Below are 24,577 nucleotides of genomic sequence, written 5' to 3'. Positions count from 1 at the left end.
TAAATACAATGTTTCAAAGTGATCTTTGCATTAAAGGAATAGTCTACCTTTACCCCTCCCCCCCCTCAAAAAAAATAATCAATTCACCCATATTGATTGATGAAAAAATGTGCATTTATTATACCCTCATCATTATACCCTTATCAGTGGATCTGGACATATTCCAAAACTATCCGACAATTGGATATAGGCACAAAAATACAATATTACAAAGCAGTGTGACATTGATCTTTGCAATAAATGGATAGGCTACATTAACCACCCCCCACAAAAATCATTGCACCCATATCGATTGATGAAAATTTTTATTTTTGTGCCTATATCCAATTGTGGGATAGTCTTGGGATATGTCCAGATCCACTGATGAGGGTATAATACATGCACATTATTACAAAGTAGTGTGATATTGATCTTTGCAATAAAGGGATAGTCTACATTTACCCCCCAAACAAATAATGAATGTACCCATATTTACTGATGGAAAAAATGTGCATTTATTATACCCTCATCGGTGGATCTGGACATATTCCAAAACTATCCGACAATTGGATATAGGCACAAAAATACAATATTACAAAGCAGTGTGATATTAATCTTTGCATTTGACCTTTGGCCAAAAAAAATCAAAAAATCAATGCACCCATATTGATCGATCAAAAAAAGTACATTTGTTATTTTCTTTTATTGGTGCCTGCAAAGCATTGCAACTATGATGGGTGGATGGCAAGTGCAGTGCTCTGGTTCCTGTAGACTTTTCCTCCGGCCATGGGGGGGCGTACCTGTGCAAGCAGGGATGTGGGGAAGGGAGCTGGTAATGGTTTGTCAGTAGAGGGGAAAATGACCCAAAACTGGCCGACATTTGGATATAGGCACAAAAAAAATACAATGTTTCAAATAGTGTGTAGCACTGACCCCCGAAGGAGCTGCTGGTTTTGTTGGGCTTACCGTTACCTTCTTGACCTCGCCTCCGTCTAGGGCAGTGATTCTCAACCAGGGTTCCGTGTAACCCTAGGGTTCTTACAAAGGTTGCTAGGGGTTCCTTCAGCATTTGGGCAATTTCTGCCGCTCAGATAAGTTCCCACTCACACCATTGATCTTTTTAGCTATCTGTAAGGAGGTAATTCTTCCCAATGACCACAAGTGTAAGGACCATTCTTCCCACTGACCATCACACTAATGTATCATGAGTTGTAGATTTCTAATTTTTATCAGGGGTTCCCTGATACCAGAGAACTATTTCAAGGGTTCCTCTGTGTTGAAAAGGTTGAGAAAGGCTGATCTAGGGGTTCCCGTGGTAAATGGCCCAAAGAAATGCAAAAACTGACACTGGATCCTCTTTTGGGTTATTTATTTTAGAAGATAACACAGTTTCTTAATAAAGGTAGAGAGTTAGAAAGGAAGTTCAGGTACTTTTGGAACTGCAAAATCCAGAGAATAAATGTTTCACAGCTGGATTCACACATCTTCCGGATAGATCTCCTCTCACTAGGCCCAGCAGCCAGCAGGGTGTTAAAGGTTAAAGCGGGGTTCCACCCTAAAGTGGAACTTCCGCTCATCGGAACCCTCCCCCCCTCCGGTGTCACAATTGGCACCTTTCAGGGGGGAGGGGGGTGCAGATACCTGTCAGAGACAGGTATTTACACCCACTTCCGGGCATAGACTCCCACGGGAGTCTATGCCTCTTCCTGTCCCTGCGCACTGTCTTCTGGGACACACACGGGTCCCAGAGACAGCGCAGACAATTCCTATTGCGCTGCTCTACTCGTGCATGCGCAGTAGGGAACCGGCAAGTGAAGCCGCAACGCTTCACTTCCTGATTCCCTCACCTAGAATGGTGGCGGCAGCAGCCGAGGCCCGAGCGGTCGATCGGCCTCGGCTGCCGACATCGCTGGACCCCGGGACAGGTGAGTGTCCATTTATTAAAAGTCAGCAGCTGCAGTATTTGTAGCTGCTGTCTTTAATATTTTTTTTCACAGTGAAATCCCTCTTTAAAGCGGGAGTCCACCGGGACTCCGCGTTTTTTTTTATTTTTTTTAAAAGCCAGCAGCTACAAATACTGCAGCTGCTGACTTTTAAATAGTGACACTTACCTGTCCAGCGCGCCCGCGATGTCGGCACCCGAAGCCGATCGCTCGCTCGGCTGCCGGGTCCCGCCGCCATCTTGGGTATGGGAATCAGGAAATGGAGCCTTTCGGCTTCATTTCCCGGTTCCCTACTGCGCATGCGCGAGCCGCGCGGCACAATCCGGACGGTCCCCGCTGCCTCTGGGAGCTGTGTGTTTCCCAGCAGGCAGCGGGGCACTTGCTGAAGGGGGCGGGCGCTTGCGGAACGGGGGCGTAACGTACGCCCCGTTCCGCAGAGAGCTAGCCCGGAAGTGGGTGCAGTTACCTGGATTATCCAGGTAACTGCACCCCCCTCCCCCCTGAAAGGTGCCGATTGTGGCGCCGGAGGGGGGGGGGGATTCCGATGAGCGGAGGTCCATTTTAGGGTGGACATCCGCTTTAAGTAAAGCAAGTCTCTGCCACAGACTTGGATGTAACTGAGGGACGTAGACAAATCCAGAGAACCATCACATGGCACCAGCATCTCTCAGCCGGTCCGGCGACACCGCACAAATACAGATCCACAAAGTGACCTTCAACTGAGCCTCCAGGCTCCTTCTGAGAAACCAGCCTTAAGCATGGCCTTCTACCGAAGAGTCCTCCCTTGGATGCTTCTCCAGTTGCTGGGCCTCTCCCTAGATGAGACGGCACCGGACCACCTTTGAATCATTACAGCCTCATATCCATTCAGGCCTGTCCCTGCAGTTGCTTTGCCTCGGGCTATCCAGCCCCGAGGCTCGGCATTGCATGGATTCGCACCCCATGCCAGGAAGGCCATGGGAGCTGGTCAGGAGGACCAGGACCAAACAGACAGAAAATCTCTTCTGGATCGGAACCCCAAAGCACGTGATCGCAGTACCCAGTATCGCAGAACAGCAGGAAAACACTCCCACTGGGCTGGTTCCGAGACAAAGATGGCACTCAATACACCCGACTAGACTGTGTTCTTCCACTTGCCTGCGGTCACAGCGACACCTGCAGCCAAGGAGAACTCAGTGCAATCCAGCTAGACTGGTACTGAAACCATAATTTAGCAAAATTAGCCCCAAAACCCAACTATGGTTTTAGGAATATTACTTTTCAAAAACATATAGCACGTGCTCATCAGGAGCCATCGCTACAAGTGTAATATTGCTCTTTGCTTTAAAGCAATAGTCAACCCTTTGCCAAAAAATAATAAATGCACCCATTCATTATTTTCTTGTAGCATTGCAACTGTGGTGGGTGGATGACAAGTGCAATGCTCTGGCTCCTGTAGACTATTCCTCCGGCCATAGGGGGCATACCTGTGCAAGCAGGGATGTGGGGAAGGGAAGGCACAAAATATACAATGTTTCAAAGTAGTGTGATATTGATCTGTGCATAAAAGCAATAGTCCCTCTCTTTGCATAACAGAATTCGCTAACTTGCCAAAAATAATATATGTACCCATATTTATTATTATTTTATTTTTTGCATTGGAGCCTGCAAAGCATTGCAACCGTGATAAGTGGAAGGCAATTTATCGATCAAAAAAAGTACATTCGTTATTTTCTTGTATTGGTGCCTGCAAAGCATTGCAACTATAATGGGTGGATGGCAAGTGCAATGCTCTGGCTCCTGTAGATTATTCCTCCGGCCATGGGGGGGGTGTACCTGTGCAAGCAGGGATGTGGGGAAGGGAGCTGATAATGGTTCATCAGTAGAGGGGAACATGACCCAAAACTGGCCGACAAGTGGATATAGGCACAAAAAAATACAATGTTTCAAATAGTGTAATATTGCTCTTTGCATTAAAGCGATAGTCAACCCTTCGCCAAAAAATAATAAATAAAAATATAAAAAATAATAAATGCGCCCATATCGATAGATCAAAAAGATGTGCATTCATTATTTTCTTGTAGCATTTCAACTGTGGTTGGCGGATGGCAAGTGCAATGCTCTGGCTCCTGTAGACTATTCCTCCAGCCATGGGGGGGAAATAAAAGGGATAGTCAGTCACCCCATTGCCAAAAAAATAATCAACGCAGCCATATTGATTGATGAAAAATGTGCATTCATTATACCTTTATCAGTAAAGGTGTCTCAAAACTTTCCAACAATTGCATATAAGCAGAAGAAAATACAATGTGTAATATTGCCCTGTGCATTAAAGGGATAGTCAGCCTTTTGCCAAAAAATAAATATTCCCATATTGATTGATCAAAAAAAAAAAAGTGCATTCATTATTTTCTTGCATTGAAGCATGCAAAGCATTGCAACTGTGATCAGTGGATGGCAAGTGCAATGCTCTGGCACCTGTAGACTATTCCTTCCGACCATAGGGGGCACCCCTGTGTGCAGGCAGGGATGTGGAGAAGGGAGGGGGAGCTGGAGCCTTCATCAGTAGAGGGTAACCTGGCCCAAAACTACAATGTTTCAAAATGATGTGATATTAACCCCCTGATTGCCCCTAGTTAACCCTTTCACCAGTGATCACCGTATAAGTGTTACGGGTGTCGCTGGTTAGTTAGTTTGCTTTTTATAGCATCAGGGCACCCACCATTTATTACCCAATAAAGGTTTAACCCCCTGATCACCCGGCGGCTGATATCAATTAGGTTTTAGGGTCAGATAGGGTCTGCGTCGCCCCAGGCAGCGCTAGGTTAGTGCCAGTACCGCTAACACCCACGGGCAAAGCATAAACCTCCCGTAGTGGTATAGAATCTGAACAAATCAATATCTGATCTGATCAGATCTATACTAGCGTCCCCAGCAGTTTAGGTTTCCAAAAAAACGCATTGTTAGCGGGATCAGCCCAGATACCTGCATTTTGCCCCTCCGCCCAGCCCACCCAAGTGCAGTATCGATCGATCACTGTCACTTACAAAACACTAAACACATAACTGCAGCGATCGCAGAGTCAAGCCTGATCCCTGCCATCGCTAACAGTTTTTTTGGTAGCATTTTATATTTAAATCCTGAAGGCAGTACTTGGTTTTCGGGGTCCCGTACGTGGCTAGGCTCCCAAAAAGTCCCCCATATGTGGTATCCCTGTACTCAGGAGAAGCAGCAGAATTTATTTTGGGGTGTAATTTCACTTCTGCCTATAGCATGTGTGAGCAATATATCATTTAGTGACAACTTTGTGCAAAAAAAAAAAAGTTTGTAATATCCCCGCAACTTGTGCCAAAATATAAAATATTTCATGAACTCAACATGCCTCTCATTAAATAGCTTGGGGTGTCTACTTTCCAAAATGGGGTCATTTGGGGGGGTTTTGTGTTATTTTGGCATTTTATGGCCTTCGAAACTGTGATAGGTATTGAGGAGTGAGATCAAAAATTTGCACCCTTAGAAACCCTGAAGGCAGTGATTGGTTTTCGGGGTGCCGTACGCGGCTAGACTCCCAAAAAGTCCCACATATGTGGTATCCCCGTACTCAGGAGAAGCAGCAGAATATATTTTGGGGTGCAATTCCACATATAACTATGGCATGTGTGAGCAATATATCATTTAGTGACAACTTTTTGTAAACTTATTTTTTTTTGTCATTATTCAATCACTTGGGACAAAAAAAAATATTTAATGTTTTCAACATGCCCCTCAGCAATTTCCTTGGGGTGTCTACTTTTCAAAATGGGGTCATTTGGGGGGATTTTGTACTGCCCTGACATTTTAGCACCTCAAGAAATGAAATAGGCAGTCATAAATTAAAAGCTGTGTAAATTCCAGAAAATGTATTCTAGTTTGTAGACGCTATAACTTTTGCGCAAACCAATAAATATACGCTTATTGACATTTTTTTTTACTAAAGACATGTGGCTGAATACATTTTGGCCTAAATGTATGACTAAAATTGAGTTTATTCGATTTTTCTTATAACAAAAAGTAGAAAATATTTTTTTTTCAAAATTTTCAGTCTTTTTCCTTTTATATCGTAAAAAATAAAAATCGCAGAGGCAATCTAGAAAAGAAAAGGACGCAAATTTCGTTTGGGTACAACATTGCATGACCGCGCAATTACCAGTTAAAACAGTGCAGTGCGAAATTGTAAAAAGACCTCTGGTCCTTAGGCTGACAATTGGTCCGGGGGTTAAGTGGTTAAAGCGGGGTTCCACCCTAAAGTGGAACTTCCGCTGATCGGAACACTCCCCCCCTCTGGTGTCACAATTGGCACCTTTCAGGGGGGAGGGGGGTGCAGATACCTGTCAAAGACAGGTATTTACACCGACTTCCGGGCATAGACTCCCGTGGGAGTCTATGCCTCTTCCTGTCCCTGCGCGCTGTCTGCTGGGACACACACGGGTCCCAGAGACAGCGCGGACAATTCCTATTGCGCTGCGCGACTCGCGCATGCGCAGTAGGGAACCGGGAAGTGAAGCCGCAGCGCTTCACTTCCTGATTCCATCACCTAGAATGGTGGCGGCAGCAGCCGAGAGCCGAGCAATCGATCGGCCTCGGCTGCCGGCATCGCTGGACCCCGGGACAGGGGAGTGTCCATTTATTAAAAGTCAGCAGCTGCAGTATTTGTAGCTGCTGGCTTTTAATAATTTTTTCCACAGTGCAATCCTGCTTTAAGTACCCTCTCCCGGAATAACCAGTGAGAAAACGCACCCACTGATTGGCTCCGAGAGAGAGATTGGTACCCAATGCGTCCAACCAGACTGCATTCCAATACCTGTCAAAGGTGATACCTACACCTATGACCAGGCAGAACATAGTACAGCCCAGCCAAACTGATGCCAAGACCACAATTTATTGAAATTAACCCTAAGCCCTTGTACACATGGTCAGAGATTCCGACAACCAAATCCGTCGAAATTTTGTCCGAAACTGTTGCATACACACGGTCGGACAAAGTTGTCGGAAAATCCGACATGATTACGTTATTTCGTTACGACGGGACTACGTTCAGGCTAGTAGCCAATAGCTTTGGTCTAGGAATTTGATCTGAGCATGCGTGACACTTTGTCCGATCGGAATTCTCTACACATGTTGGAAAACTTGGTCCGTCGGAAACAGTCCAATGTAGACCGCACACAGTTGGAATATCCGACAAAACGGTCCGATTGGAAACATTCCATCTGAATCTCCGACCATGTGTAAAAGGGCTATGACCCAACTATGGTCTAGGGAAAAAAACTCAATTTACAAAACGTGTGCTCTTCAGGAGCTGGCGCTACATATGCAACTAAAACAATTTCAAAAGAGATAAGAGAATTTTGTTAGCTAGCGCCCTCAGCTAATGCAAGTAATGCAGCGCTGCCCTACACTTCATCTATAAAATTGAACAAATTGACTTATAAGTGCAATTGTAAAACCTATAAATGAATATACAGTGCAAATAAACCAATGTATTGCAATATAATAGTGATGGTGTCACCCTCTCTGCAGATAGTGGTGAAACCCCTATATATATATATATATATATATATATATATATATATATATATATATATATATATATATAATAAAATGTAAAATATGTACATCAATTATTAAGATTATATATAGGGGATTTTACCACTATTTGCACATTGCAGCTCTTTAATATGTCTTACCTTATGCAGAGAGGGTGACACCATCACTATTATATTGCAATACATTGGTTGATTTGCACTGGATATTCATTTATAGATTTTACCATTGCACTAATAAGTCCATTTGTTCAATTTTATAGATGAAGTGTAGGCCAACGCTGCATGTTTTGTCTTTTTTTATTTTTTTTTAGGTATACAGAGGCCAGGACATACTGATCACCATTGAAAAAAACTCCACTTGCTGGCCTCACCCACTTTCTGGCCATGCCCACAGGTGTGCGGTAACGCGCCACATTAGCACCCTCACTTTAACCTCAAGCACCCCTTAATAAAATTATCTGGAGCCGCCCCTGCCCGGATTGGATTAGAATTTTGCTGCCTCATCCCTCCCTCCAAGGTTTTTCTCCATCTTATCTTCTTAAAGCGGGAGTCCGCCGGGAGTTCCGCCGTTTTTTTTTTTTAAAAGCCAGCAGCTACAAATACTGCAGCTGCTGACTTTTAAAATAAGGACACTTACCCGCCCAGCGCGCCCGCGATGTCGGCACCCGAAGCCGATCTCTCGATCGTCTCTCAGGTGCTGCCGCCGCCATCTTGGGTATGGGAATCAGGAAGTGGAGCCTTTCGGCTTCATTTCCCGGTTCCCTACTGTGCATGCGCGAGTCGCGCTGCGCAATAAGGATGGACCCGCTGCCTCTGGGATCTGTGTGTTTCCCAGCAGGCAGCGGGGGACTTTCGGAAAGGGGCATAGATTCTGCAGAATCTACGCCCCTTTCCGCAAAGAGATATCCCGGAAGTGGGTGCAGATACCTGTACTGTACAGGTACCTGCACCCCCCTCCCCCCTGAAAGGTGCCAATTGTGGCGCCGGAGGGGGGGGATTCCAATGAGCGGAAGCTCCACTTTAGGGTGGACCTCCGCTTTAACATTTGGTAGTCATAGCCCAAACAATTGTAAGAAGTATCTTTTTTTTTTATCTCATGGACGATATGTGAGAAATAACATTTATGTCATAGAATCATTCCATAAAGACATATCACATACACTGCATATATAATTACAGAAAAATATACTCATAAAATTGTTTACTATTTGTCAATAAAAAAAAAAATATGTCCCGGATTTCATTTTAAAAATCCGGTCACCTTATCCTACAGTCACACCTATTGTTTCAAGAAGTTTTTGCAAATTGATCGATCGATATTCATATCCATATCCAAATGCAAACTTTCTCTGGTGCCGGTAAATTTCAAGATATCTGTGCCATCTGAGCGCTCCTCTCTTTCAATTTTCCTTAGCTCACTGTCAATAAGACATCTCTTTAAAGCGGGAGTCCGCCGTTTTTTGTTTTTAAAAGTCAGCAGCTACAAATACTGCAGCTGCTGACTTTTAAAATATGGACAATTACCTGCCCAGTGCGCCCACGATGTCGGCACCCGAAGCCGATCTCTCGATCGGCTCTCGGGTGCTGCCGCCGCCATCTTCGGTATGGGAATCAGGAAGTGGAGCCTTGCGGCTTCACTTCCCGGTTTCCTACTGCGCATGCGCGAGTCGCGCTGCGCAATAAGGATGGTCCCCGCTGTCTCTGGGATCCGTGTGTTTCCCAGCAGACAGCGGGGGCCCCCGCAGGAAGTGGCGTAAGTACCCACAGAATCTTTGGCTATCTATGCCAGAAGTGGGTGCAAATACCTGTATTATACAGGTATCTGCACCCCCCTCTCCCCTGAAAGGTGCCAATTGTGGCACCGGAGGGGGGGGGGGGGTTCCAATGAGCGGAAGTTCCACTTTAGGGTGGAGCTCCGCTTTAACCAGGGAAGGTCTAAAGACTTTGTTCAAGCTGTGGCCATTCACCCTGTTACCAGCGAGGCTCCATAGCCTGTTTAAAAGGGTCAATTCCTTGGGATAGATTGAATAAAGTCTTTTCATCTTGATTTTCTTTTAATCGTTTGGCCAGGAGTGGGCACAAGCAGCCAGGTACTGCAATTGAGGCTGAGTGAGCCCTAAGGCAGAACTTCACCCAAAAGGCCTCCTCCCACACTCCTCTTTAGTTTTTGGCACTTAATCTCATTGGGCGGGAGCGGGTACCTGGTTTTGCCAGGTACTACCCTTTTCTGTTTGGATCGCCAAGGCCATCCCGAGCATCAGTTCCGCCCCCCACTTTGTGCAGTGAGAAGCCAGCTGTGAAGCCATAAGGAATCACAGCCGGCTTCCCAAAGTAAACATGCCCGCGCCTGGACCCAAAGAAGTCTGAAGAGCTGGCTCAGGTGAGGACAGCTTTGGATCTCTGGACAGGTAAGTGTTTTATTAAAAGTCAGCAGCTAGACATTTTTTTTTACCTTAAAGTGATTGTAAACCCTTACAAACCACTTTGACCTACAGGTAAGCCTAGATTAAGGCTTACCTGTAGGTCCAAGAAATATCTCCTAAACCTACACAAATTAGGAGATATTTGCCAAAAGACAGGCACCGCTGAGCGCGCCGCAGTTAACGGCAATATGCCGCGAGTGGCGGCTCCCGTGCGCATGCGCGGGAGTGACCTCATCGTGGCTCCGACGAATGACATCGCCGGAGCAGCGAGACCCACCAAGAAGATGGAGGCTCCGGACTACAGGGGACAGCGGTAACTTCGCTGGCTCCTGTGTCAGGTAAGTGACACATAATGGACTAATATGCGATGCGTAGTAGTCCATTATGCTTTATCTTTGCAGGGAATCAAAGAGGAAGTAAACTCATCAGGGTTTACTTCCTCTTTAATGCATTTCCTGCAATAAAGCCGTAGTAAACTGCCAGAAAAAAAAATACAATGGGCTCCTCTGCAGGTTTAATTCATAATGTACTAGTATGCACCTTCCTCCTGGGTTGGCGGGCTCCGGCTGTATAAACGGCGGTGTGCCGTCCCTTCAGCGCGCATGCACCGGTGACATCACTGGCTGCACGCAGGGTGAATATCTCCTAAACAGTGCTACTTATTATAGGCTTACCTGTAGGTACAAGTTCAAAAGTGGAGTTTAGTTCCACTTTAAGGTAAAAAATGACCTACTAGTTATATTCCCCCCGCCCCCCCACCCCCCGCTTTATACTTTTCGAGCCCTACCTCGATCGGACGCTGTGCCCGTCTGCAGCGGAGCTCAACTCTCTCCAGCAAGAGGAGGTTACGGTAGCTCTATGCAATGCCATTGCATAGAGCAGGTAAGTATAACGTGTATTATTTAACCACTTAAGCCCTGGACCATTTTGCTGGCCAAAGACCGTAGCTCTTTTTGCGATTCGGCACTGCGTCGCTTTAACTGACAATTACGCAGTCGTGCGACATGGCTCCCAAACAAAATTGACGTCTTTTTTTCCCCACAAATAGAGCTTTCTTTTGGTAGTATATGATCACCATGCGGTTTTCATTTTTTGCGCTATAAACAAAAAGAGAGCGACAATTTTGAAATAAAACGCATTATTTTTTGCTTTTTGCTATAAAAAATATCCCCCAAAAATATACAAAAAAAAATATTTTTTTTGCCTCGGTTTAGGCCGATACGTATTCTTCTACATATTTTTGGTAAAAAAAAAATCGCAATAAGCGTTTGATTGGTTTGCGCAAAAGTTATAGTATCTACAAAATAGGGGATAGTTTTATGGCATTTTTATTAATATTTTTATTTTTATTAGTAATGGCGGCGATCAGCAATTTTTATTTTTATTTTATTTGAATGGCTCCTGTTGCACAAGAGCCTTTTAACCACTTTCAGATCGGACCATTTTGCTGGTAAATGACCAGAGGTCTTTTTACAATTTGGCACTGCGCTGCTTTAACTGGTAATTGCGCAGTCATGCAATGTTGTACCCAAACAAAATTTGCGTCCTTTTCTTCCCACAAATAGAGCTTTCTTTTGATGGTATTTGATTGCCTCTGCGATTTTTATTTTTTGCGATATAAATGGAAAAAGACCGCAAATTTTGAAAAAAAATGATATTTTCTACTTTTTGTTATTAGAAAAATCCAATAAATTCAATTTTAGTCATACATTTAGGCCAAAATGTATTCAGCCACATGTCTTTGGTAAAAAAAAAGTCAATAACTGTATATTTATTGGTTTGCGCAAAAGTTGTCACATCTACAAACTAAGGTACGTTTTCTGGAATTTACGCAGCTTTTAGTTTACGACTGCCTATCTCAGTTCTTGAGGTGCTAAAATGGCAGGGCAGTACAAAACCCCCCCAAATGACCCCATTTTGGAAAGTAGACCCCCTAAGGAAATTGATAAGTGGCATGTTGAGCCCATCGAATATTTTATTTTTTTGCCTCAAGCGATTGAATAATGACAAAAAAAAATATATTTTTTTTTTTTTACACAAAGTTGTCACTAAATGATATATTGCTCACACATGCTATGGGCATATGTGAAATGACACCCCAAAATAAATTCTGCTGCTTCTCCTGAGTACGGGGATACCACACGTGTGGGATTTTTTGGGAGCCTAGCCGCGTACGGGGCCCCGAAAGCCAAGAACCGCCTTCAGGTTTTCTAAGGGCGTAAATATTTGACTTCACTCCTCACTACCTATTACAGTTTTGAAGGCCATAAAATGCCAAGATGGCACAAAACTCCCACAAATGACCCCATTTTAGAAAGTAGACACCCCAAGCTATTTGCTGAGAGGCATGTTGAGTCCATGGAATATTTTATATTTTGCCACAAGTTGCGGGAAAATTACAAACTTTTTTTTTTTTTTTTTTTTTCACAAAGTTGTCACTAAATGATATATTGCTCACGCATGCCATGGGCATATATGAAATGACACCCCAAAATAAATTCTGCTGCTTCTCCTGAGTACGGGGATACCACATATGTGGGACTTTTTGGGAGCCTAGCCGCGTACGGGGCCCCGAAAACCAAGCACCGCCTTCAGGCTTTCTAAGGGCGTTACAGTTTTGAAGGCCATAAAATGCCAAGATGGCACAAACCCCCCCCCCAAATGACCCCATTTTGGAAAGTAGACACCCCTAAATTTAGGGGTACACTAGTGAGACTAGGTAATAAATGGCGGGTGCCCTGAAACTATAAAAAAATAACTAACCAACCAGCGTCACCTGTAACAGTTATATGGTGATCACTGGTGAAAGGGTTAACTAGGGGGCAATCAGGGGGCTTTATGCGGTAGTATATGGGGGTCCCTGGCGCTATAAAAAGTTGCGGCGAACCTAAATACCTACCTGCCTAACTAGCGTCACCGGTGACACTAATACAGCGATCAGAAAAATGATCGCTTATTAGGCTGGGTTCACACTGGAGCGATGCGGGAACGCCACGAATCCGCGGCGGGTTCCCGCATCGCATGCCTCCCGGCGACAGTTCACACTGCCCTATGCGAACTGCTGGGAGTGTCAGTGAAATGTTAATGACACCCCCAGATCAGTTCGCATATCGCAGTGCGATCTGCAAACTCGGATCGCATGGTGTGAACACCCATGCGATCCGATTCTGCTGCGGACCAAAAAAAGGGTCCCGTGCGAGTTTTGCGGTGGGTGCGGCGGGTGCGACACGAATTCAGCCATACTATCTGTATGGCTGAACTCGAATCGCACAGAGATCGGATGTGATTTGCACTGCAGTGCGGTGCGAATCACATCCGTTCTCAAACCGCTGCAATGTGAACCCAGCCTTAGTGACACTGGCGACGGGGGGTGATCACGGGGTTAAACCTTTATTGGGGGGGTTAGGGGGGTACCTTAGAACTAAAGGGGGCTAACCCTAACTGCCCTAACAGTTATTACAGTCACAAATGACACCCGCCGGGTGATCAGGGGGTTAAACCTTTATTAGGTAATAAATGGCGGGTGCCCTGAAACTATAAAAAAATAACTAACCAACCAGCGTCACCTGTAACAGTTATATGGTGATCACTGGTGAAAGGGTTAACTAGGGGGCAATCAGGGGGCTTTATGCGGTAGTATATGGGGGTCCCTGGCGCTATAAAAAGTTGCGGCGAACCTAAATACCTACCTGCCTAACTAGCGTCACCTGTGACACTAATACAGCGATCAGAAAAACGATCGCTTATTAGGCTGGGTTCACACTGGAGCGATGCGGGAACGCCACGAATCCGCGGCGGGTTCCCGCATCGCATGCCTCCCGGCGGCAGTTCACACTGCCCTATGCGAACTGCTGGGAGTGTCAGTGAAATGTTACTGACACCCCCAGATCAGTTCGCATATCGCAGTGCGATCTGCAAACTCGGATCGCATGGTGTGAACACCCATGCGATCCGATTCTGCTGCGGACCAAAAAAAGGGTCCCGTGCGAGTTTGCGGCGCGTGCGGCGGGTGCGACACGAATTCAGCCATACTATCTGTATGGCTGAACTCGAATCGCACAGAGATCGGATGTGATTTGCACTGCAGTGCGGTGCGAATCACATCCGTTCTCAAACCGCTGCAATGTGAACCCAGCCTTAGTGACACTGGCGACGGGGGGTGATCACGGGGTTAAACCTTTATTGGGGGGGTTAGGGGGGTACATTAGAACTAAAGGGGGCTAACCCTAACTGCCCTAACAGTTATTACAGTCACAAATGACACCAATGCAAAAAAATAAAAAAAAAAAATAAAAAGCAATTGGTGTCACTGTGACTGGGGGGGCAGGGGTAATTGGGGGGGTGATCGGGGGGTAAAGGGGGGGTGTGAGTGTGCCTGGCATGTTCTACTGTATGTGTGGTGTGTTGGTGCAACTCACCGAACCTCTCTCCTCGGTGCCGGAACGAAAAATACCGACACGGAGGAGAGAATACATCACTTCCTCTCCTGTGTTTACATTACAGGAGAGGAAGTGATGTCACGAAGGATTTCCATTCGTCGAGAGCGATCGCGAGGGGGTGGCCATGAATGAATGGCCGCCCCCTCATCCCGGATCGCTCTCGAAGGAATGCCGACCGCCGCAGGCACCGGGGGGGGGCCCGATCGGGCCCCCCACCCACGGGCAGGCAGGGACTTATATATACGCCCATATGCCTGCCCGTGCCATTCTGCCGACGTATATCGTCGTGCGGCGGTCGGCAAGTGGTTAAACAAATGGTAAAAGAGCTATTACACGATCAGCAATTTTTATCGTGACTGCGACAATATGGCGGACACGTCGGTCAGTTTTTGGGACCATTCACATTTATACAGCGATCAGTGCGATTAAAATTGCATTGATTTTAAGGGGTTAAAACTAGCGCTGTAGGGGCTAAGTGTGTCCTGGGGAGTGTTTCTAACTGTAGGGGGGATGGGCTAGCTGTGACATATCACTGATCTCTGCTCCCGATCACAGGGAGAGCTGATCAGTGACACTGTCACTAGGCAGAACGGGGAGATGCTTGTTTACATTAGCATCTCCCCGTTCCTTCTCTCTGTGAGATGATCGCGGGTATCCTCGCAGACATCGAGTCCGCGGGACCGACGACTCGACTCACGGAGCTCCCGGCCGGGGGCGATGGCACAGCGGAAAATTTAAAGGGACGTACAGGTACGCTCATTTGCCCAGCCGTGCCATTCTGCCGACGTACATCATCGCGTGCCGGTCGAGAACCAGTTAAATAAAAGAGAAAAAATTCCCTTTACAACCGCTTTAACCACTTGACCTCTGGAAGGTTCTACATTACTGTCAGGCTTGTAATGCCTCATGGGACTTGTAGTTTTGCAAAAGCTGGAGGGCCACCAGTTTGAGGCCCCTGATCCCTCCCCTATATCCACATTTGTCACTTTTACTTCTTCTGTCATTAAACTTAATTAAGGTTCGCGTTACGAAAGAAAGGATGGCAGAAGAGGGAGAAGACTCCATACCGGACCGTCTGCTGGAGCCGGGACCAAATCTCCTTCACCTGCCGCTGTCTGTGCAAAGCTCGGGAGGCCAAAACAGGGTGCAGACTGGAGACCTGAGACACCGAGACATCCAACATCTGCAGGACAAATGGTGAGAGAGAGATGGGTGAGAAGAGATCATAAGAGACACAAATGGGAAGAGGGAAAGGACAGAAGAGACTGAAAACAGCAGAGGAGAGACAGAGGAGAGGAGAGACAGAGGACAGCAGAGGAGAGACAGAGGAGAGGAGAAGGGAAGAAGAGGAGAGAGACAGAGGACAGGAGAGGGAGAGAAGAGGAGAGACAGAGGACAGGAGAGGGAGAGGAGAGACAGAGGACAGGAGAGGAGAGACAGAGGACAGGAGACGGGGAGAAGAGGAGAGGGAGAGGAGAGACAGAGGACAGGAGAGGGGGAGAAGAGGAGAGGGAGAGGAGAGACAGAGGACAGGAGAGGGGGAGAAGAGACAGAGGACAGGAGAGGAGAGACAGAGGACAGGAGAGGGAGAGGAGAGACAGAGGACAGGAGAGGGAGAGAAGAGGAGAGACAGAGGACAGGAGAGGGGGAGAAGAGACAGAGGAGAGGGAGAGGAGAGACAGAGGACAGGAGAGAAGAGAAGAGACAGGGGACAGGAGAGGGGGAGGGGAGGAGAGAGACAGGGAACAGGAGAGGGAGAGAAGAGGAGAGACAGAGGACAGGAGAGGGGGGAAGAGGAGAGACAGAGGACAGGAGATGGAGAGGAGAGACAGAGGACAGGAGAGGGAGAGAAGAGGAGAGACAGAGGACAGGAGAGGGGGAGAAGAGACAGAGGAGAGGGAGAGGAGAGGCACAGAACAGGAGAGAAGAGAAGAGACAGGGGACAGGAGAGGGGGAGGGGAGGAGAGAGACAGGGAACAGGAGAGGGAGAGAAGAGGATAGACAGAGGACAGGAGAGGGGGGAAGAGGAGAGACAGAGGACAGGAGATGGAGAGGAGAGGGGAGAAGAGACAGAGGACAGGAGAGGGGGAGAAGAGACAGAGGACAGGAGAGGTGGAGAAGAGACAGAGGACAGGAGAGGGAGAGGAGAGACAGAGGACAGGAGAGGGAGAGAAGAGGAGAGACAGAGGACAGGAGAGGGGGAGAAGAGGAGAGAGACAGAGGACAGGAGAGGGGGAGAAGAGGAGAGACAGAGGACAGGAGAGGGGGAGAAGAGGAGAGACAGAGGACAGGAGAGGGGGAGAAGAGGAGAGACAGAGGACAGGAGAGGGGGAGAAGAGGAGAGACAGAGGACAGGAGAGGGGGAGAAGAGGAGAGACAGAGGACAGGAGAGGGGGAGAAGAGGAGAGACAGAGGACAGGAGAGGGGGAGAAGAGGAGAGGGAGAGGAGAGACAGAGGACAGGAGAGGGGGAGAAGAGACAGAGGACAGGAGAGGGAGAGGAGAGACAGAGGACAGGAGAGGGAGAGAAGAGGAGAGACAGAGGACAGGAGAGGGGGAAGAGGAGAGACAGAGGACAGGAGATGGAGAGGAGAGGGGGTGAAGAGACAGAGGACAGGAGAGGGGGAGAAGAGACAGAGGACAGGAGAGGTGGAGAAGAGACAGAGGACAGGAGAGGGAGGGGAGAGACAGAGGACAGGAGAGGGAGAGAAGAGGAGAGACAGAGGACAGGAGAGGGGGAGAAGAGGAGAGAGACAGAGGACAGGAGAGGGGGAGAAGAGGAGAGACAGAGGACAGGAGAGGGGGAGAAGAGGAGAGACAGAGGACAGGAGAGGGGGAGAAGAGGAGAGACAGAGGACAGGAGAGGGGGAGAAGTGGAGCATCAGAGGACAGGAGAGAGGGAGAAGAGGAGAGACAGAGGACAGGAGAGGGAGGGGAGAGACAGAGGACAGGAGAGGGAGGGGAGAGACAGAGGACAGGAGAGGGAGAGAAGAGGAGAGACAGAGGACAGGAGAGGGGGAGAAGAGGAGAGAGACAGAGGACAGGAGAGGGGGAGAAGAGGAGAGACAGAGGACAGGAGAGGGGGAGAAGATGAGAGACAGAGGACAGGAGAGGGGGAGAAGAGGAGAGACAGAGGACAGGAGAGGGGGAGAAGAGGAGAGACAGAGGACAGGAGAGGGGGAGAAGAGGAGAGACAGAGGACAGGAGAGGGGGAGAAGAGGAGCATCAGAGGACAGGAGAGAGGGAGAAGAGGAGAGACAGAGGACAGGAGAGACAGGACAGCAGTTACAAAAGAGAGGACAGAACACAGAGAGGTGAGAAGAGAGAGACTAGGGGTGTAAGTGCTCATGTGAGTGAGGCCTAAAGGAGATTATGCCACCACCATCCACACTGGGCAGATTCACATCCTATTCTAGTCTATTTGTCATTGTGACATAAGAAAAGGGGTAAGAAATACTATTGGGTTGTCACAATAACAGGAGGTAAGGTGAAATATCCCAGTGGGGACACCTGTTCTGGTGGCATCTCTAACAGGTGAAATTCCTTCCTTTGTAGACATTTCTTATTGGATCTCAGCCTCTCAAAACAAATCTAGCATTGTGTCACTGAAAGAGTAGTCGATGCTTGGGATAGACTTCCAGCAGAGGTAGTGAGTCAGTCAACAGTAAGTGGATTCAATCATGCATGGAACAAACAGATCTCTACTCAGATAAAAATGGGAAAAATGCATTCAAGCCAATGCAGTGTAGAGGTTGGGAGATGTAAAGGAAACTTGACAGATTGTAATCTGTGGCTAAAATCATTCACACGGCTGGGTGTATGAATATGTATGTGAATGGTTTGCCGGATTCACCAAAAAAAGGTCATGTCGAATTTTTGGAAGTGCACCGCAAGCCACATCCATCTGCACGGTGCGCTGTGGTTTCATTCTGATTAAATTGCACCACAAAGCTGAAATGCGTATAACGTGCGTTGCCTCGTGTTACCGCAACACAATTGTATAAATGAGCCCTGAATAATACAATTATATGATCTGCCCCATGTCCTATATTATATATTAATCAAATTCTATAATCTGCCCCATGTCCTATATTACATATTATTCAAATTCTATAATCTGCCCCATGTCCTATATTACATATTATTCAAATTATATAATCTGCCCCATGTCCTATATTATAAAATTATATAATCTGCCCCATGTCCTATATTACAAAAATAATCAAATGATATCATCTGCCCCATGTATTACATGACATTTCCTCTTCATGTCACACACCATCATTTAAAAAAAAAAAAAAAAAATCTTTTAAAAAAAATCATTTTTGAAAAAAAAATTAAAACATTTTTGAAAAATTATTTTTTTTTTTAAATAAAAAAATAATAATAATTTTTTTTGAAAAAAAAATCGTTTTAAAAATAAATCATTTTTGAAAAAAGAAATAAATGTCCTATATTACATATTAATCAAATGATATAATCTGCCCCATGTCCTATATTACATATTATTCAAATTATATAATCTGCCCCATGTCCTATATTATAAAATGATATAATCTGCCCCATGCCCTATATTACATATTAATCAAATGATATAATCTGCCCCATGTCGTATATTACATATTAATCAAATGATATAATCTGCCCCATGTATTATATGACATTCCCTCTGCATGTCACACACCATGGGTGCCCGCAGTGCCCATCACATCAGGCTGTACCAGTCCCTTCCTTGCACGGGATTGGCTGATGCCCTCAGAGCCATCCAACTGCCAAGTTCTATTTTTAGCCACTCTCTCATCCGGTTGTCATGGCATCAATGACATCATAGTGCACAGTTGAGCATAAAAGGCAGAACAGCCCAGCTAGGTGGCAGTTGGTTAACCGACATTGACTGAAGAGGAAGCAGACATGTCTACTCTACAGAGAATCACTTCCTATTTACTAGGAAAGCTAAAGAGACAAGCGGATCCTCCACCAGAGGACCGCCACCAGAATGTACAGCAGAATTTACAGTCCATTACTAACTCCCCACAAGAGGAGGAGGAAATGGCACTAGGATACACTGAGGACAATTGTTTTCAGACCACAGAGACTGGAGAATCCCCATCCGGTAAGGATCATCCCAGTGAAATATATATAATATAGTGTATAATATATAAGACCATTCCCATCCCCACACACAATTACTGGAGTTACCCTGAATACAGAGTCATAACTATATACTAGATGGACAAATCTACTTATTAGACTATGTGCAAAAATATGAATAAAGTACCAATTCATGAATATAACATTTGTGCAAAAATACGTCATTAAAGTGATTGTATGACAATCCATAGAATATTTCCCAAAATTCTGAAATATAAGCAATAAAAAAAAAGAAAAAAAAATAGAAAATTTAAAAAACTTATATTTGAAAATTGGGACTGCGGGATGCTGGTTTAAAATTTAGAAAAAAACAATCATTTTTGAAAAAAAAAAAAATCGTTTTAAAAAAAATCATTTTTGAAAAAAAATTACAACATTTTTGAAAAATAATTTTTTTTTTGAATAAAAAAAACTTTTGTAAAAAAAAAAAATTATTTTTTTTGAAAAAAAAATCGTTTTAAAAATAAATCATTTTTGAAAAAATAAATAAATGTCCTATATTACATATTAATCAAATGATATAATCTGCCCCATGTCCTATATTACATATTATTCAAATTATATAATCTGCCCCATGTCCTATATTATAAAATGATATAATCTGCCCCATGCCCTATATTACATATTAATCAAATGATATAATCTGCCCCATGTCGTATATTACATATTAATCAAATTATATAATCTGCCCCATGTATTATATGACATTCCCTCTGCATGTCACACACCATGGGTGCCCGCAGTGCCCATCACATCAGGCTGTACCAGTCCCTTCCTTGCACGGGATTGGCTGATGCCCTCAGAGCCATCCAACTGCCAAGTTCTATTTTTAGCCACTCTCTCATCCGGTTGTCATGGCATCAATGACATCATAGTGCACAGCTGAGCATAAAAGGCAGAACAGCCCAGCTAGGTGGCAGTTGGTTAACCGACATTGACTGAAGAGGAAGCAGACATGTCTACTCTACAGAGAATCACTTCCTATTTACTAGGAAAGCTAAAGAGACAAGCGGATCCTCCACCAGAGGACCGCCACCAGAATGTACAGCAGAATTTACAGTCCATTACTAACTCCCCACAAGGGGAGGAGGAAATGGCACTAGGATACACTGAGGACAATTGTTTTCAGACCACAGAGACTGGAGAATCCCCATCCGGTAAGGATCATCCCAGTGAAATATATATAATATAGTGTATAATATATAAGACCATTCCCATCCCCACACACAATTACTGGAGTTACCCTGAATACAGAGTCATAACTATATACTAGATGGACAAATCTACTTATTAGACTATGTGCAAAAATATGAATAAAGTGCCAATTCATGAATATAACATTTGTGCAAAAATACATCATTAAAGTGCTTGTATGACAATCCATAGAATATTTCCCCAAATTCTGAAATATAAGCAATAAAAAAAAAGAAAAAAAAATAGAAAATTTAAAAAAACTTCTATTTGAAAATTGTGACTGCGGGTTGCTGGTTTAAAATTTTGAAAAAAAAATCATTAAAAAAAAAAATCGTTTTAAAAAAAAAAATCATTTTTGAAAAAAAAATGTTTTTTGAAAAAAAATCGTTTAAAAAAAAAAAACATTTTTGAAAAAAAAAAAAATTATTTAAAAAAATAAAAAAAATAAATAAAAAATAGAAAATTAAAAAAACTTCTATTTGAAAATTGTGACTGTGGGTTTGCTGGTTTAAAATTTAAAAAAAAATCTTTTTTGAAAATAAATTGTTTTTAAAAAAAATCATTTTTGGAAAAGAAAATAAATACATTTTTTTTTTAAATAAAAAAAATTTAAAATAGAAAATTAAAAAACTTCTATTTGAAAATTGTGACTGTGGTTTGCTGGTTTAAAATCGTTTAAAAAAAAAACTTTTTTGGGAAAAAAATTTTTTTTTGTAAAATATCATTTCGAGCGGGTCTCCAGGTAGGCGGGGCCCGCGAAGGAGACGTCGCTGGCCCCGCCGCCTGGTATGGGCTTAAAGGGGAACCCCAACGCCGAAAAAATACCAGGTGGCGGGGCCGGCGGCGTCTCCTTCGCGGGCCCCGCCTACCTGGAGACCCGCTCGAAATGAGCGGACTTTTCTCCGGGCGGGAAAAGTCCGCTCATTTCAAAAGTACGGCGGACTGGCACACACACGGCCGGATTGTCCGCCGAAATGCGAGTCCGGCGGGAAGATTGGAGTGTAACACGGCATTCTAAGTCCGCCGTACTTTCGGGTCAAAAAAGTACGCCGGAGGCTACACACGGGGGGATTGTCCGGCGGACTTGAGTTTGCTGGACTTTTCCACCCGCTTGTTTGATCGTGTGTACGCGGCATTAGGAAAGTAAGACAGTAGATTGTATGTTCCATAAATGGAAATGATATGTGTCTAATTTCTCTTTTTCTTTTCTAGAATTAAATACCACGTTGACCCTGAATGACTTCACCATCCACGAGAAGCTGGGAGAAGGTGGCTATGGAGAGGTAAGTGATCACACAGATTACACAAAGGGCCGTATTGCAGCCTATAGGCTCGCTTTACAAAGACAACACACCAGGATAAGAATCTTTTGTTTCTAAAATGTGAGAGTGATGCCGCGTACACACGACCGGACTTTCCGGCAGACTAGGTCCGACGGACTTTCGGTGGAGTTCAGACGGACTTTCCGAATGAGCGGACTTGTCCACACCCGAACAGACTAATGCCCCATACACACGGTCAGACATTTGGCCGAAACTTGTGTTGCATACACACGGTCGCACAAAATTGTCGGAAAATCCGATCGTTCTGAACGAGGTGACGTCAAACACGTACGTCGGGACTATAAACGGGCCAGTAGCTTTCGTCTCTACGTTTATTCTGAGAATGCGCGGCATTTTGTCCGTCGGAGTTGTCTACACACGATCGGAATTTATGCGATCGGATTTTGTTGTTGGAAAATTTTAGATCCTGCTCTCAAACTTTGTGCGTTGGAAAATCCGACGGAAAAAAGTCAGATGGAGCCCACACACGGTCAGATTTTCCGACAACACGATCCGATCGCACATTTTCCATCGGAAAATCCGACCGTGTGTATGGGGCATTACCCCTGTTCGAAATTCCGTTCGTTTTGAACGTGATAATGTACAAAGGGACTAGGAAAGGAAGTTCAATAGCCAGTAGCCAATAGCTGCCCTTGCGTTGTATTTGGTCCGTCGGACCAGCGCACAGACGAACGGTTTTCCCCCGATAGGAATTGAGTCCGTCGGACAGACTTGAAACATGTTCTATTTCTAGGTCCGTCTGATTTCTGATTTTTTTTTTTTTTTTTACAAAAAACGATCGGATTGGCCCACACACGATCGGATTGTCCGACAGACTGATCCCGTCGGACCTAGTCTTCCGTAAAGTCCGGTCGCGTGTACGCAGCATAAGGCCCCTTTCACACAGCCTTGTCCGTGTACGGATTCTGCTTTGCTCAGCAGGGATTGATCCGCTGAGCCGGCGGGTGACATGTTTGTCTCCGCCCAGTGTGCAGGGACGGACCTATCAGAGCTCCGCTCTCCTCTATGGGGGGGGGGGGGTCGGATGAAAATGGACCACCTGCCCGGTTTCATCCGATCCGCCAGACGGATGGAAAATAGGGTCACCATCCGTCTACAATTAGTGGATCAGATGTCAGCCGACATGCCACTGATGACATCCGTAGCTCCATAGATTTACATGGAGCTTCTGTTCAGGTCCGCCTAAAAAACTAAACAAAAAAAACGAACAGGCGGATCTGAACGGTCTGCATGCATGAAAGAGGCCTTATGGCCCCATACACGCGATCCGAATATATCGTACGACAGATCGCACAACCTTTTTTTGCCTTAATAGTCGCAAGTAGAATAGGTAAAATAAAGTCACGAAAATTCTCGTACGACATAAAAAATAAAAATCAGAAGTGATGTCATAATGTTATAATGTATTTGTATTGTATTGTCGGGCGACCGCTATACTGACTAAACGAAAAATCGGACGACCTGGTATCGTACGAGGAAAATTTTCGCGCTTGTCCGGTCGAATAATATCGTGATCGGCTCTCAAAAATTGTGTACACATGACCTGAAAATCGTACGATTCTTCCTCGTTTTCGTACGATATTCGGATCGTGTGTACGGCCATTACTTTCAGCTAAGAGTGATAAAACTTTGCCCATCGCCTTCAGGGTGTAGCATGTTCTTCATAGCAAACGATTCTGTCAGACCAGCAGGTCACATTACATGCTAGATGACTTGGGGGGGGGGGGGGGGGGGTAGTATTATCGATGTGTTATCGACGTGTTATTGACGTGTTATTGACGTGTTTTAACTCTCTATTTCTTCTAGGTCTTTTTGGCATGCCATTCTGCCAGTCACCAGCCGGTGGCATTAAAGAGGTTAAAGTGTAACATCAAACATAACCCTGCAGAACTCCAGGTTCTATTGAAGACCAGACATTGTCCCTTCACCACCCACCTATATGGAGATTTCTGCACAGAGGTAAGTGAACTATCACCCATGTTCTTGCTCAGCTGATCCTGTGTGTTCTCATGATATCCCCTCCCCATTCTGCTGGATATCTAACAGCTCAATTATCAGGGCTTCTCTAAGCATGACTAACTTTTTCTCTTTCTCTTATTTTTATACAGACTCATCAATACATTGCCATGGAATACGTGAGCGGTGGGGATTTGTATGGACACGTAAGGAAACACGCTCCATTTCCCCTGGAGAAGTTAAGGTAAGATTCATAACCGTGTACTGTGGGTAGAGGGTTGTTGTCCACTAAAGGTGGAACGATTCCATGGTTGGGATCTTCCACCTGAGTACCCCCATACACCTAGATACTTGTACCAAAGGGGTTAGGACAGATTGTGCCAAAACCACATAAATGGGATATTTATAGAATTAGGTGTAACCAGGGCCGTCTTTAAGGCAGGGCAAAAGGGGCAGCTGCCCTGGGCCCTGTAATTGTTGTGGGGCCCAAAGCAGCTGCCTCATACTTGCCAACTATTCCAGTTTAAATTCCCTTGTCCCCTGAAGTTTTAGTCCTGTGCTGTGTCCCAATATCTCAGTGTGAAATGCT

Source organism: Lithobates pipiens, unplaced genomic scaffold (genome assembly GCF_037356315.1).
Source record: "Lithobates pipiens isolate NorthernLeopardFrog02 unplaced genomic scaffold, aLitPip1_a1.2 Scaffold_18, whole genome shotgun sequence".
Classification (NCBI taxonomy): Eukaryota; Metazoa; Chordata; class Amphibia; order Anura; family Ranidae; genus Lithobates; species Lithobates pipiens.
Note: the sequence above shows the minus strand (reverse complement) of the source record.